Source organism: Symsagittifera roscoffensis, chromosome 2, assembly GCF_963678635.1.
Source record: "Symsagittifera roscoffensis chromosome 2, txSymRosc1.1, whole genome shotgun sequence".
NCBI lineage: Eukaryota > Metazoa > Xenacoelomorpha > Acoela > Convolutidae > Symsagittifera > Symsagittifera roscoffensis.
The window spans coordinates 3,950,097-3,962,848 of NC_087063.1; the positions used below are offsets into that span (position 1 = coordinate 3,950,097).

The following is a 12,752-nucleotide window of genomic DNA, read 5'->3' on the forward strand; positions in this document are numbered from 1 at the left end:
CTCCCATTCTACATTGCATTTGTCCCCTGAAGTTGCACACCATCATCTCGGCATCTTTCACTTTTCCGAAGAGTACCGTGTTGCTCATACGCGCCCTGAGCACCTCCTGCTGACACCAATTCAGCGCTGTACCATCCAGTACGCTGATGAGACTCAAGTGCGTCACCGAGTGACGATACGTTATCACCAGGGGATCTGGAAACGCGTACGTCACTGCTGGACCATAGATGCAGGTCACCACCTCCTCTAGACCCCGGATTATCCCCATTGGGTCCGACCTCATTGCCAGACACAGGTCCGTCAACAGAGGCATCCCTCTGTTCGCCTTCTCCCATTCTTCTCTCGAGGTTGGGTTCTCATCTTCACCCGTCATGTATCGATTCTGCATCATGAGGTATTGCACCAGCAGTGTCTTCAACCCTGCTGCACACTTGTAGGAGCTGGTTTCAATGCTCGTGTGGACTCTCCCCATAGACAGAGGTTCTCCATATTCCATTAACCGATGAAACGACACCAATTCCCCATGGGTCAAGAGTACTAGTGCCAGATACCCATCAACTCGAAGTGTCTCCACTCCTCGACTAAACATGTATGCTGGGCCCATGTTGAACAAGTATCTGGGGTAAACCAAATACAGGGCCAAGAGCAGGCTGATGGACATGCCCAGTATCTCCTGTACGAAGGCTCCGAAGATAGTCGCCGTGGTGCCGAACACTCCTGCCAAGAATTCTTTCTCCCAGCAAGGACTCAAGAACTTGAGAATCTCGTAATCTCTCCTAGTCTTCAATTCGCCGTTGGCGTGCTCTCTCCAAAATCCTCCAATCGTCACTTCATTGGCGGCCGAGACAAATCTAGCCACCGTCATGTCTCTCGTTTCAGCTAGCTCCAGTTGCTTCTCTAGAAAACTCCAGATTTGTTTCACGAGGAGTGGTGCTTCCTCCCTCGTTTTATTCGTGACGTTCTCCAGACTTGGTGTCAGGAATGGCCACCAGCCATTCTCTTGAGTCAAGCGATATTTCATCGATTCTAACTGTTTCTCCGTCTCGACCACATTTCTTCTCTCGTTGCTGGGACCTCTAGACCTGCTGGTGGAATTTGCGACTTTCACATCCATACTCCGGAACCACAGGCTGGCCGTCAACTGGTTTATCGCCGGGTGGTCGTCCCCGATGACTGGGCTGAACTTGAGTTGTCTAGCAAAGTTCGATATCTCTAGCAAGAGTACCTCATCCAATACAATCAGGACGTCGGCCAGTCCGTAAAAACCCCTCAGTGCATGAGATATGTCAGCCCATGCCGCCGGCAATTCTGATTTGTAAAGCCTCAAGTTCGATGGCTCCAGCTCTCGATTGGGGGCTGCCATCAGAATCCGCCATTCACTCCCTTCTGCTATCAGGATCAAGACCGCGTACACGAATTGTAGGGCGGGTGGCATATTTGCGTATCCTGGGGATGTGGTAAACACCACCTTCGTCTTAGACCCAAATCTCGAGGCTACGTTCTCTTGTACCTCATTCATCGCCGCAAATAACGCCTGAATAGCCTCCCATATCTTCCTTGATGTCGGAATCTCCTTGCCCTTCAGTCGCTCAAGAAGTCCCATCGCGTGCAGGTGATCATTCATTCCTGCAAACAATAGCAGCTCAGGTTCACAGGGCATCTCCGACTTTATCGCCGCCACTAGAGTCAACATCTGGTTCAATTCGGCTCCTGGCAAGGAGTATACCAGAGTCTCCGGCCAGAACAACTTGGGAGACGTTCCTTCGAAGTCCGATCCCGCCACAATGACTACTCTTGCAGCAGCTGGATCTGCTCTATCATAAACTGCCAGAGTTTTGGCCAGTTGGGTGCCACCACAGGGCTTCCCGTACCTGGGATCTTCTGCCAACTTCGGACCTTCGTAAGCGGCATCAGGCAATTCCATTCCCCCCGGATTGAGTAGCTTGTCTACCACCTTTAACTGCGCCGGGGTTGCCAACCTGATCCTGGCGATGCCAGTTCGGTGCTTGGGAGGTTCTATTATAAGTCCAGGACTCCCCAACAGCTTGAGAGGCCTGTAGTTAATGGGTCCCATGATCGTTTTTGTGGGAATTCCAGTCAGGTCTGTGGTCTCCATTAGCTTCGCTCTCGAGAAGTGCGCCTCGTGAGCTTTCAACCAGTCTACGCAATGATGTCTATTCAAATCCTCGTGCGACACTCGTTCGATCCCCAGGGTTTCCGCCAAATCTCGTCTGCATTCCAAACTCTCTAAATCCAGTTCCTTCACCTTCTCAGGATATCTCAAGCGGGCAGTCTCCATAGACTTCTTTTCTCTCCTGCCATCTGCCACCACCACAGAGGACATCGCCGAGCCCGGAGGTGTTGATGACTCTACCTCCTCCGACTCCATTGGCGTGGCACTCTGCAATCGGGTCTGATTGCTCCTTGAACTGTCTCTAGTATCAACTCTCGCTCCCAAACGACCAGCCAAGGCCCTCGAGGCAAGGAATGGTGGGTTGGGAGGTGGTCCTAAAGTGAATTGGGCTGTCTCCAGCAGGTCCGCCTCTAGCGTGTTTATGTGTTCCTGGAAGACGTCGTTCAGCCACTCCGCTCCCCTTGGCCTATCGAAATGGATTCCATTTTTTGAGGTGTCTTCAGGGAATCCCTTTTTCTCCATACGTTCTGCTATGTCCAACAGCCTGAGATGAAGCACACTCTTTCGGTGTATGTCTCGGATCACCTTGTTCAGGCTCCGCACCTTCTGGTTCATCTCTAGGGCGTGCTGATCAAACATCATGTTGTAGGGGACCGTGCATACCGTCAGCAGGATGGGGTCCATCTGGATCCTCAGTTCCTCAAGAAGGCAGCTCATCTTGTCGCACAACCTCGTTACTTTCCTCGCTTCTCCCCTTGACACGTCGTTGGTCCCAACCATCAGGGTCACTGTGTAAACTTTGGTCATCCCTAGCATGTCCAGGGTTGCCAACATCTGTGGCGTGGCAGCTCCAGCGAAACTCAAGACTCCTGTCTGCCAATGTGACCGTATCTGGGTCAACACCCGCACCAGGCTATCCCCTATAATTAGGTGAACTGCACCCTCTGGCACACGAGGTGGCGCTAGATACTCCACCCAGGCTGCGTCATGGAAGCAGTCCCTCCTGGCTCCCTGTTCCGCACTCCAGTCCAGCCGATTGTGCCTGTGGTAGTTCCCTTCTGTATTCTTCTTATAGCTTGCGATCACGACATTCCTGACCGGCTGTTCCCTCCAAGTTGGGGGAAGCTCTGGCCTTGTCGATCTTTCACGACTCTGCTGCTGCAATTTCTCGCCTAGCTCCTTCAGGCGCGATGAGGCGCCGCTCACCTGACTGCCACTCGAGGTCGAGGTTGGGGTATATCCTGGTAACACCACATCCATCAGGGGACGTACAGGTTGTGTCTCTAGGTTGCGCAGGGAAGGCGTCACGTCATTCGGTATCCAGACCTCCAACCCTTCACTCATGTGTTCTCTGGCCTCGCGGTCAAGGTTGAACCGTCCTCTAGCCCTGGGAGCTTCATCCACCTCCATGCGCGACTCTGGCCTCGAGCTGGTCACCACTCGTTCGTTTGACCTGGCTCCCTTCTGTGCGTCAAGCTCGCGTTGTCGCTGTTCTATCCTTTCCAACTCCGACTTCAATTGATCACGATTCGCGACGTTCTCCCGCACCCTTAACTCCTGTTGATGCTCAGCTTTTTGTATCTCAAGCAACCTCAGAGCCTGGTCTCGCTCATTGACCGCCTGGTCCCTTTCCAGCTGAACCTTCTCCCGATCCAGATTTGCCTGATCCCGATCGAGGTTTGCCTTATTCCTTTCCTTCTGCGTCTTCTCGAGCTCTTTCTTTAGAACACCTAGATCCGGATATGCCTCGGTCGTCTGTTGCATTCGTGACATCGATGGCACCCTACTCGAGCTCTGGCTGGTGGACCTTACTGTTGGCCTAGTCGGTAATGGGAATTCCCCTGCGCCATATTCGGTGTTGTTATTCAGGCCAGGATTCCTTGCCAAGTCAAAACCCCTTACTCCTCCATCCACATTCCAAGACAACCATCTGGTCTGTTCTTGGTTCGATATTCCCTCGGTGGTGTAGCCGATCATCAAGACAGCCTCCGTTGCAGACTCCCTGCACTCACCCTGGTCCTCCAACTGGAGGATGGCATTCAGCATCACCGCCATTCTCTCGTCTATTTGGGTATAGTCCAAGTCCCTCAGGCGCCTGTACAGCTCATCAAGAGTGGGCTTCCTCAGGACCGCGGGCACGGAGTTCCAGAATCGGTCTGCCATTCTTTGTAACTTCGGGATGTATGTAGGTAGATGTTAACCAGCTCAAGAATTACCTTACCAACTCAAGAATTACCTAGAAATGTTCTCCTGCAAGTACTTGCTGTAGATTCGGATTATCGCGTGTTCAATCAAGATTCTCTCTTTCTGTTACTCGCTTGAGTGTAGTTGGATTTTCAACTTTGTTTTTCAAACTTGATCTGAAAACAGAAAGCTCATTAAAACTTAGCATATCACGTCCCTAACCTAGAGACCCCCCTTCTACCCATATGGTTAAAATCTTATCATTCTCATATCACTTAAAGCAATTCGATTGGATTTTCCCTTAAGAACATGCAGATTCATTTTATGTTTTAGCACCATCAATTCTTTCTTTTAAAATTCAATTGTCATGCCAATCACATCTTAAGATCCCTTTACCTGCGCCGCACCCCAGTACCTAACTCGAGACTCCTCCCTCACACCCGACCTGATACCTCCATGTACCCGACTCAGGCGATGCTCAAGTAGTACTTCTTGTGAAGATGCACCATTATCTCTGTTTCTGCAAAGACCACATGTAGGATAGCGTACAATTCCCTCGAGCTCAGTTTGCCCCTGTTTGGGTCGTACACCGGCATCGAGACCTCCACTATTCCTCTTTCAATCATGAAGTCACGTAGTCTTGTCAGTGCCAATATCACGTGTTCGGGATCAATTGTGTTTCTGTCGTTGACTCTCGTTACTAGGAAGCAGAGGTATTTGCCCGGGACTTGTGCCACTGACGGTGGAAGCGCTGCTATGCCTCCCAGTCCTGGCCTCTGTCTGAACAGAAACTCTACGTTCTGGTACTCTCTTTTGAAGTCAGCCTCCAATCTTGATTTGAAACTCATGTCCGCCGTGATGCAGATCGCGCTGGTCCTGTTTGACAGGATGAAGTCGCTATCCGTTATCATGATGTTCTCTGAGTATTCATTGGGTATTTCGAATTTCGTTTTGAAATTCCTTCCTATGGTAGGCTCTGGTTCTTCTTCCTCCAGTTCCAATCCGCTTGTTTCCCTCACTTCCTTGAGCTTCTTTATCATCAAATTTTCGGTGTGGGTAAGTCCTACCCCCACTCCCCGGACAAAAATATTTATCGACGTCCCCGTCGATGTAGTCGGGTCTGAATTGTCCTTGGGGATGTCCAGTGGCCTGTCTGTTGCTGTCCATCCGAAAAGAGGGTCCTCTGTCTTCATGTAATTTGCTGCTGATACATCGATTTGCTGAATGCTTTGTCCTTCGCGGCTCTCGTCTTTGACATCACGCATCCACTCTAGAATCCTCAAGTTCGTGTTCTCCCTCCTTTCTATTTCACTCTGCTCGAGATCCGTCTCCAATTCTGGCGTCGAGTAATCATCCTGCGGATAATGTCCACCATCGTCAATGACCTGCCATTCCTCTTCGGCTTCCAGTTCGCCTGCGCTTAGTAGTTCATCGCCCAACTTGTCTGGCTGTATCTTATCGATCAAGAAGTCATCCCCGTACCTATTGTACCTCATACCTGTTCGTTTACGATTGCCAGTCCTGGTTTCCGGTGGTGTTGGTCGATCCGGCTCCATCCACTTCGGTACCTCGTTTTGCTCTGGGTCGTTCCAGTCTTCTTCTACAAATGAACCTGCATCCGACTCCACTTCTATCTTTTCGTTGTCGTCCAAACTCAAGTTCTCATTACCATCATTTTTCTCTCTAGTGCCTTTCTCATTCACCTCGCACGCTGGTTCCACCACCAGGTACTCAAGACCTTCCATGTCTTTTGGTAGGCACCAGTCCTCCGGGGACGGGACATGAGGCTTCAGATTTTCGTAATGTGCTGCTCGCCCTGTACTCAAGCGATAGAACCGTCCTTGTTGATGTACTTCCGTAATCATGAACGGTCCTCTCCATTTCTTGAGTAGTTTCTTTGTTCCCTTGGGCGGTATGACATTTTGGAAGACCCACACGTATTGGCCCACTTCGTATGGCTTTGCTCTTAGTATCTTTTCGTCATATTTCTTGCGTTGCCTCATTTGCGCTTGCGCCGTGTTTCTCCGACATAGCTCGTTTAGCTCTTGTTGTCTTTTGATCGCTTCCTTCACGTATGCTTGAGGTGACGTCCTCTTCCCCTCGTACTCCGGGTAGAAGAATGTTATAGGCATTGCCCTTTCCCTGCCTGTCAACATCATGAAAGGACTGATACCCGTCGTTGAGTGCTGAGTACTATTATAGGCTCCTACTACCTGTGGCAGGTATTTGTCCCAGTCCGTCATGTATCTCGAGCAGTGCACCCTGAGCATGTTGACCAGTGTCCTGTTCTGTCTCTCTACCAACCCATTGGTCTGTGGATGATAGGTCGTCGAGTGCGCTTGAGCAATGTGTGATCTCTTCATCAATTCTTTTGTCAAGTCCCCCACAAAAGCCTTGCCGTTGTCCGACTGGAAAGTCATTGGAAAACCATACCGCGATATCCAATGCGTTATCAGGTGATCACATGTCTCCTCTGCCGAGGCTGTCTGGCACGGAACCGCTTCCGCCAACTTGGTGAAGTGATCTATTATAACTAGTATTTGGTTATAACCCGACTCCGTCATGCAGATTTTCTGATGGTCTATCTGCACCACTTCATTGAATTCCGAACTCTCGACAGACTTGAGGGAAAACTTCATCTTCCTTGGGTCTTTTACTTGAAGGCATGCTAGGCAGGCATTCACCCATCTCTCGCAAGCTTTTCTCATTCCCGGCCAATCAAACCTGTGAAGTATCCTTTGTTGTACTTTATCTATCCCCTGGTGGCCCATCTGGTCGTGTGATCTGAAAAGCACCTCCGTTTGGTACAATTGTGGTAGTATGATGAGGTTGTGTTTGTGTAATATTTTTTCCTCATCTCTTCTCTTGCACGCTACCACCCCTTCAGCTGTGTGATAAAGTAAATCTCTCTTTTCTTTGTAGAACTGGCTCAAGATCTTGTAGCTGTCTTCCTCAAGTTCCCCCTTCTCCTTGACTCCCGAATGGATCCATTTGGAGAGGTTACTTGTCATTTTGTCATTCTTCTGGGCCCTTATTAGGTCAGACAGCCTGTATCTCGCCTTAACGTGCTCCTTTAGCGCCATGATCTGTCCATTCATTTCACCAGGGTTGTGGATGTCATCGCTCAGCTTCACACATGTCATCCTTTTCACGATTTTCATGTCGTCTTCTGGTACCAGATTCCTTCTGACGTTTGAGTTGCACGATAGTTCCCTTAGTGGTTTTCTTGAAACTGCTATTTTCTCGAGCTCTTCACCACCTCGTACCTCTTGTATTTCCAGATTGTACGTCCCTGAAGATGGATCCGTCTGTAATTCCCTGTCGTGCTGTCTTATCTTCTCTTCCGCCAGTATCATGCATAGACTGTCTTGGTCTTCGCTGCTCTCATCCGAGTCTTCATCCCATTCTTCACGCTCCCCGGACAATTTCCCTTCTCCGGTTTCGTCTTCTTCCATGAATCTGGACCACTCCCCGGACTCTTGATCTAGTCCCAGGTGTTCAACTTCTTCTCTGAATGTTACTTTCTTATCCCTGACTTTTGTCTGTTCCAGAATTTTTTCGGGGATTTTTTCAACTAGTGATCGCACAACTTCCTTGCTATCAGTGATGCTTCCTTTTGAGACGTCAGTATTGTTCACTGTTTCTTCTCTCCGAAGTATGGTTAGTTCCGGTGCCTCCTGACCTTTCCCTTGGATCACGGGCTTGTCATCTGATAGTTTCTCAAGCAACCTCATTAAGTCTTCATCTATTCGGACCGTTCCCTCCTCTACCTGGATGAGATCATAACCTTTTGCCTTAAGTGTTTCCCTCACGATCTTGGACTTGAGCATTATTCCTATCGGAATCCCTCTGCTTTTCTTCAAGATGGTCTTTTCAAGAGGCTCTTTCGGCAATTCGGGATGATCTTCAATCGGTTTGCCTGATTTGTCCAGCCATCTCGTGAGTGGAAGACTGTCGTACGTTTCTTTGTCCATGAAGGAGAAGCCGTCTTTGATCTCAGGTCTGTCCGCCTCTCTTTGTTCTTGCCTCTCGTAGAACTCCGTCTTCTTACTCAAGCTGTCAGCATTTTGATGTTTATCTCGTGTTCTGTGCTCAATTATCATGTTGTATCCATCCAAGCGAACTATCCACCTCCCAATATAGCTCTGGTCCATTGAGTACGTTTTCAGCCAGCTTAGTGCTCGGTTGTCGACTCGCAGCTTGAAGGGCTCACTGCCTAAGTATGCTCTGTATTTTTCGACAAAGGTGACCACCGCAAACATCTCTGCTTTCGGTGCTCCGTACTTCATTTCTGTGTCACTTAGGACCTTGCTCCCGTATGCTATTGGTCTCAAGACTGTCTTCCCATTCCATTCTTGTTCTTGATGGAGAATCCCAGAAATAGCGACTACTGACGCATCCGTGTCTAGCACGTACATCCCCTTCTCAGTCGGCATACCCAGTACTGGTGCCTCACACAGCTCTTTCTTTATTCTCTGGAATGACTCTTCTGCCGCGTTGTTCCACGTGAACTTCTTGCCCTTGTGTCTCATTAATTGTTGCATCGGGTATACCTTGTCCGCATAGCCCTTGATGAATTCTCTATAATAGTTGGCGAAACCCAGGAAGCTCATCAGCTGGTGCTCCGTCTTCGGTGATTTCCAGGTTAGGACTGCTTCCACGGCGTCTGGGTCAGGTCTGATACCGTGTTTATCTACCATCCTGCCCAAGTATTTAATCGAGTCCTTGAGTATCTCGCACTTTGATGGTTTACACTTCAGCCCCGATCTTTTCATGCACGCGAACACCTCGTCAAGCCTCTCGATGTGGTCTTCTAGTGTTGGCGTTGCTATTACCACGTCGTCCACATAGCACATTACCAGGTTGCCGTACTTCTTCGTCACGCCTATCAACGCGTGTGCCATCAGCCGCTGAAACGTGGATGTTGCATTGCAGAGTCCAAACGGCATCCGTTTCCATTGAAACAGACCCAACTCGCAGGCGAACCCTGTCTTGTCCCTGTCTTGCTTCCTTAATGGTACCTGCCAAAAGGCCGAGCCTAAATCAAGAGTCGTAAAAAATTTCGCATCACCTAACTTCGAGAGGCTCTCATCAATTCTAGGTATGGGATAGGCATCCTTCACCGTGACGGAGTTCAGGTATCGAAAGTCACAACAAAACCTTAACTGGTCGCCTTTCTTTTTGGCCATCACTACTCCACACGCCCACGGTGACTTGGATGGTTCTATCATGTCATACTCTAGTAACGTTTCGATTTCTTTTCTACACGCGTCCGATTTGTGTGGGGTCATGCGCCTCGCCCCCTCCCTGTGTGGCACCGCGTTTTCCTCAAGTTCTATTTCATGTTCAACAAAATTACAACACCCGATATCCGCCTTATGCCTTGAAAAAACCTCCTCGTTCCGCTCTAGTACGTCCTTGATAGCTTCGAGCTGTTCATCTTTCAGTTTGCCCCTTAAATGTTCAATCTCCGGCAGAACCGGTTTATCAGTTTGCATTTCATCTAGCGTGGGTCGCTCTGGAAAGTTCGAACAGCTCGAAAGCCCATCGTCCGTTTCTGACTTAAGTGATTTAATAAGACCTGAAGAATCTTTTATTTTCTGCAATCGTCTCAAGATACAAATTTTGTCCCTATGATTGGGACAATCAACAGCTTCATTTTGTTTTGAGTTCTCGATCGTTTCATATCGAGTTTTAACCGGTAAAGCATATCCCAGTTTCCTCCCTCTCTGTATCGTGATCGGTATATCAAGGGTATTCAACAAGACACTGACGCAGAGGCCGCTCTTCGTTATCGAGAATGATCTTCCTAAAACAGCAGCACTTTGACTATTAGGATTCGGAACTATACACACTTGCTTTTTGTCACTTAGTTCATTGTAATTTTTCATCCTCAAGCTTACGATTGCCGCTTCATTAGCTTTTAGCCTCACCCTCCTACTCAAGAATACCGGTGCTTTGTTTTCATTTGCCATTATTAAATTTACCGGTTTGATTGCGTACCTCCTATCCGGGTTCCGTATCCTGAACATTGCGTTATTTAGATCAATCGTTACGTCGAAATTCCTGATGAAGTCTCTGCCCAAAATGAATTGGTCAGATTCATCTAGGTTTTCTACCACGATAAAGCTCATCCACATGTTACGTTCCCCCAAATTGAGGGCTATTATCGGCGTCCTGCCCAGCACCCGAAGGGCCCCTTTGTTTGCAGCTGACAGCCGTATTCTCGAGTCTATCAAGTCACCTTTGTCAAAGCCCATCCTTTCCCAAGTTTCGATTGGTATGATGCTCAAGACTGCTCCTGTATCAAGTAACCCACGCAACTGAGTCTTTTTGCCACTTATATCCAGCACGTGCCCTGTCACATCTGCCTCCGTCCCGATGTGCATTGCATCTTCCTCAAGCATGGCGCAGTGTCCAATCGATCTCACTTTCAATTCTTCTTTCCCTACGTAGATTTGTCCAATTAGGTCTTCGTCACATGTTATCATCGTCTTGGTATAGATGTTAATCCCATCTATATTTAGCATCACCTCGTGTGGACCGTAAGCTTCAGTATATCTGCTATCAACACGTACCGACTTGCTGCCCCCTCTCATGAGTAGTGCCCTGAGCGCTCTAGAAGTCGTTTGTGGACTTATTCCACTCAAGTAGTCTGCATACACGTCAATGTGCATTATCGTCTGGTCGCTCGGCTCGCTCAAGTTTCTGGTTACCTCGTGTCCGCCCACTGTGATTATCGACATTATTCTTGCTCCGATTTTCGATATTCCAAAAGGTTTACCTGTCACCATTTTCACGGTGTTACAATTCCCGGTCTTCATTGAGCCCGTTCTAGCCTCTGGTATTGAGTTCGATCCGGTTAATGCTTCGTTAAAATTCTGTCTTTCGATCTCCAACTTTAGTCGTTGCTCTATTTCTTTCGCAGCCAGATCTTGTTTCACTTTGGCAATTGCTTCCGTCGCCGCTTTCTCATAATTTATCTCTAGAGAGCTTCCGGCCGCGGACTCTAACGCACCGCTAACATGTGTAACAGCTTTCACTGTCTTCGTCGGCAATTCGGTGTTTGGTGCCCCCAAGTTCCTAGATTCAAACTCGTTTTGCCTGTTCCGCTGATTCTGCACCGCCGCTAATGCCAACTTATGTTTGGGGTGATTCTGGTCCTTGACCGCTTCCCAGAACAAGGGACAATCCATTCTGAAGTGCCCCTCCTGGTTACAGAAGAAGCATCTGGCGCCTATCTTGATGATTAAGCCATTATAGTACTCGTGTTCCTCCATCTGGCTCATATCCTCTTCATCCGGTGCATAACCTAGGCTCTTCATGCCTTGTTTGTACGTTGTGCAGTCAGCCACATGATGATCCGCTGACCCGCAGTTCGCGCATGATCTGCGCTTGTCCATATCATCTCTAGGTTTGTACCATGATGACCTCTGGGGTTGGCTTCCCCCTTGCGTGTTCCTGTTTTCGGAATATGAGTACTTCTTAGGTTTCATCAGCATGTATTCTCTTGATTTCTGTCTCATTTCTTCTGGGGTGGGTGCGCTGTCCTTCGACAATGTGTAGTATGTTGCTAACATTGTCCTTAAGTCATCACTTTTCACCCCATCGATGAACTTCGAGGCAATGCTAAAGTTCCGTCTATTTGTCGACTCCTCTGGGTCACTCCTCCTTCTCAAGCTCTCGAGGTCATCTAGGAACCGATCTATTGACTCGTCGTCCCTCTGCCTTCTCTTTTCAAATCGCATCATCGCTTGGTGACCCTTCATGCCTGACCCGAATCGATTCAGCAATATCTCGAAGATCTTGTCCGCGGTGTCGCGTTCTTCCTCCTTCTTTGCGACCACGCATTTTAATGCCGTTCCTTCCAAGTTGCTCAGTATGGCTGTACATGCTTGTCTTTCGTCACTCAAGTTGTCTTGTTCTAGATGTAATCTCATCACTTCCACCCAAGTGTCAATGCATCCATCGGAGTCGTCCTTGAATTCTTTTGGCTTCTTGAATGTCTTTCTTGATTTTCCCTCTCTCCTGTCGCTCGAGTCAGTGTTCCTCGTGGCGAAGGCCTCTAGAGTCCTGTTCATCATCTCCCAAGTGCTGGCCCATGTCATAGCATCCGGTCCTGTGTTGCTGTTAGCTGTTGAATCTCCCGGAGCAGTCGTTGTATTCGACGTTCCATTCTTCATTATTGTTTTCGCAGCTGTTGGTGCTATGCTTATCGCATCCCTGGTTAAGGGCAACGGTGTCGATTGCCGTTTGTTCCTTTGTGGTTCTACAAAGTCAACTCTGGTGCTTTGCGTACGATCCGCTGCCGGTCTTTCTTGTGGAGTGGAACCTCTCAAGATTGCATCCAACTTCGCCTGTATTGCACACGAACTCTCGGCTTGACTCTTGCTCATTGTGTCCATTCTCCTTTCCAGGCTCCCTAATTGGCTGT

At 48.8% G+C, this 12,752-nt stretch overlaps 1 protein-coding gene across 1 annotated transcript in view; it reads right to left on the reverse strand.

The window, feature by feature from the left end:
* LOC134838866 (ATP synthase subunit alpha, mitochondrial-like) overlaps positions 1-9,897 on the reverse strand; it is a 494,565-nt gene extending 484,668 nt beyond the window's left edge. Inside the window, exon 1 of the mRNA XM_063854159.1 lies at positions 9,888-9,897. The gene's annotated coding sequence lies outside the window, so the exon portion shown is untranslated. The remainder of the gene's footprint in view (positions 1-9,887) is intronic.
* Positions 9,898-12,752: the final 2,855 nt, after the last annotated feature.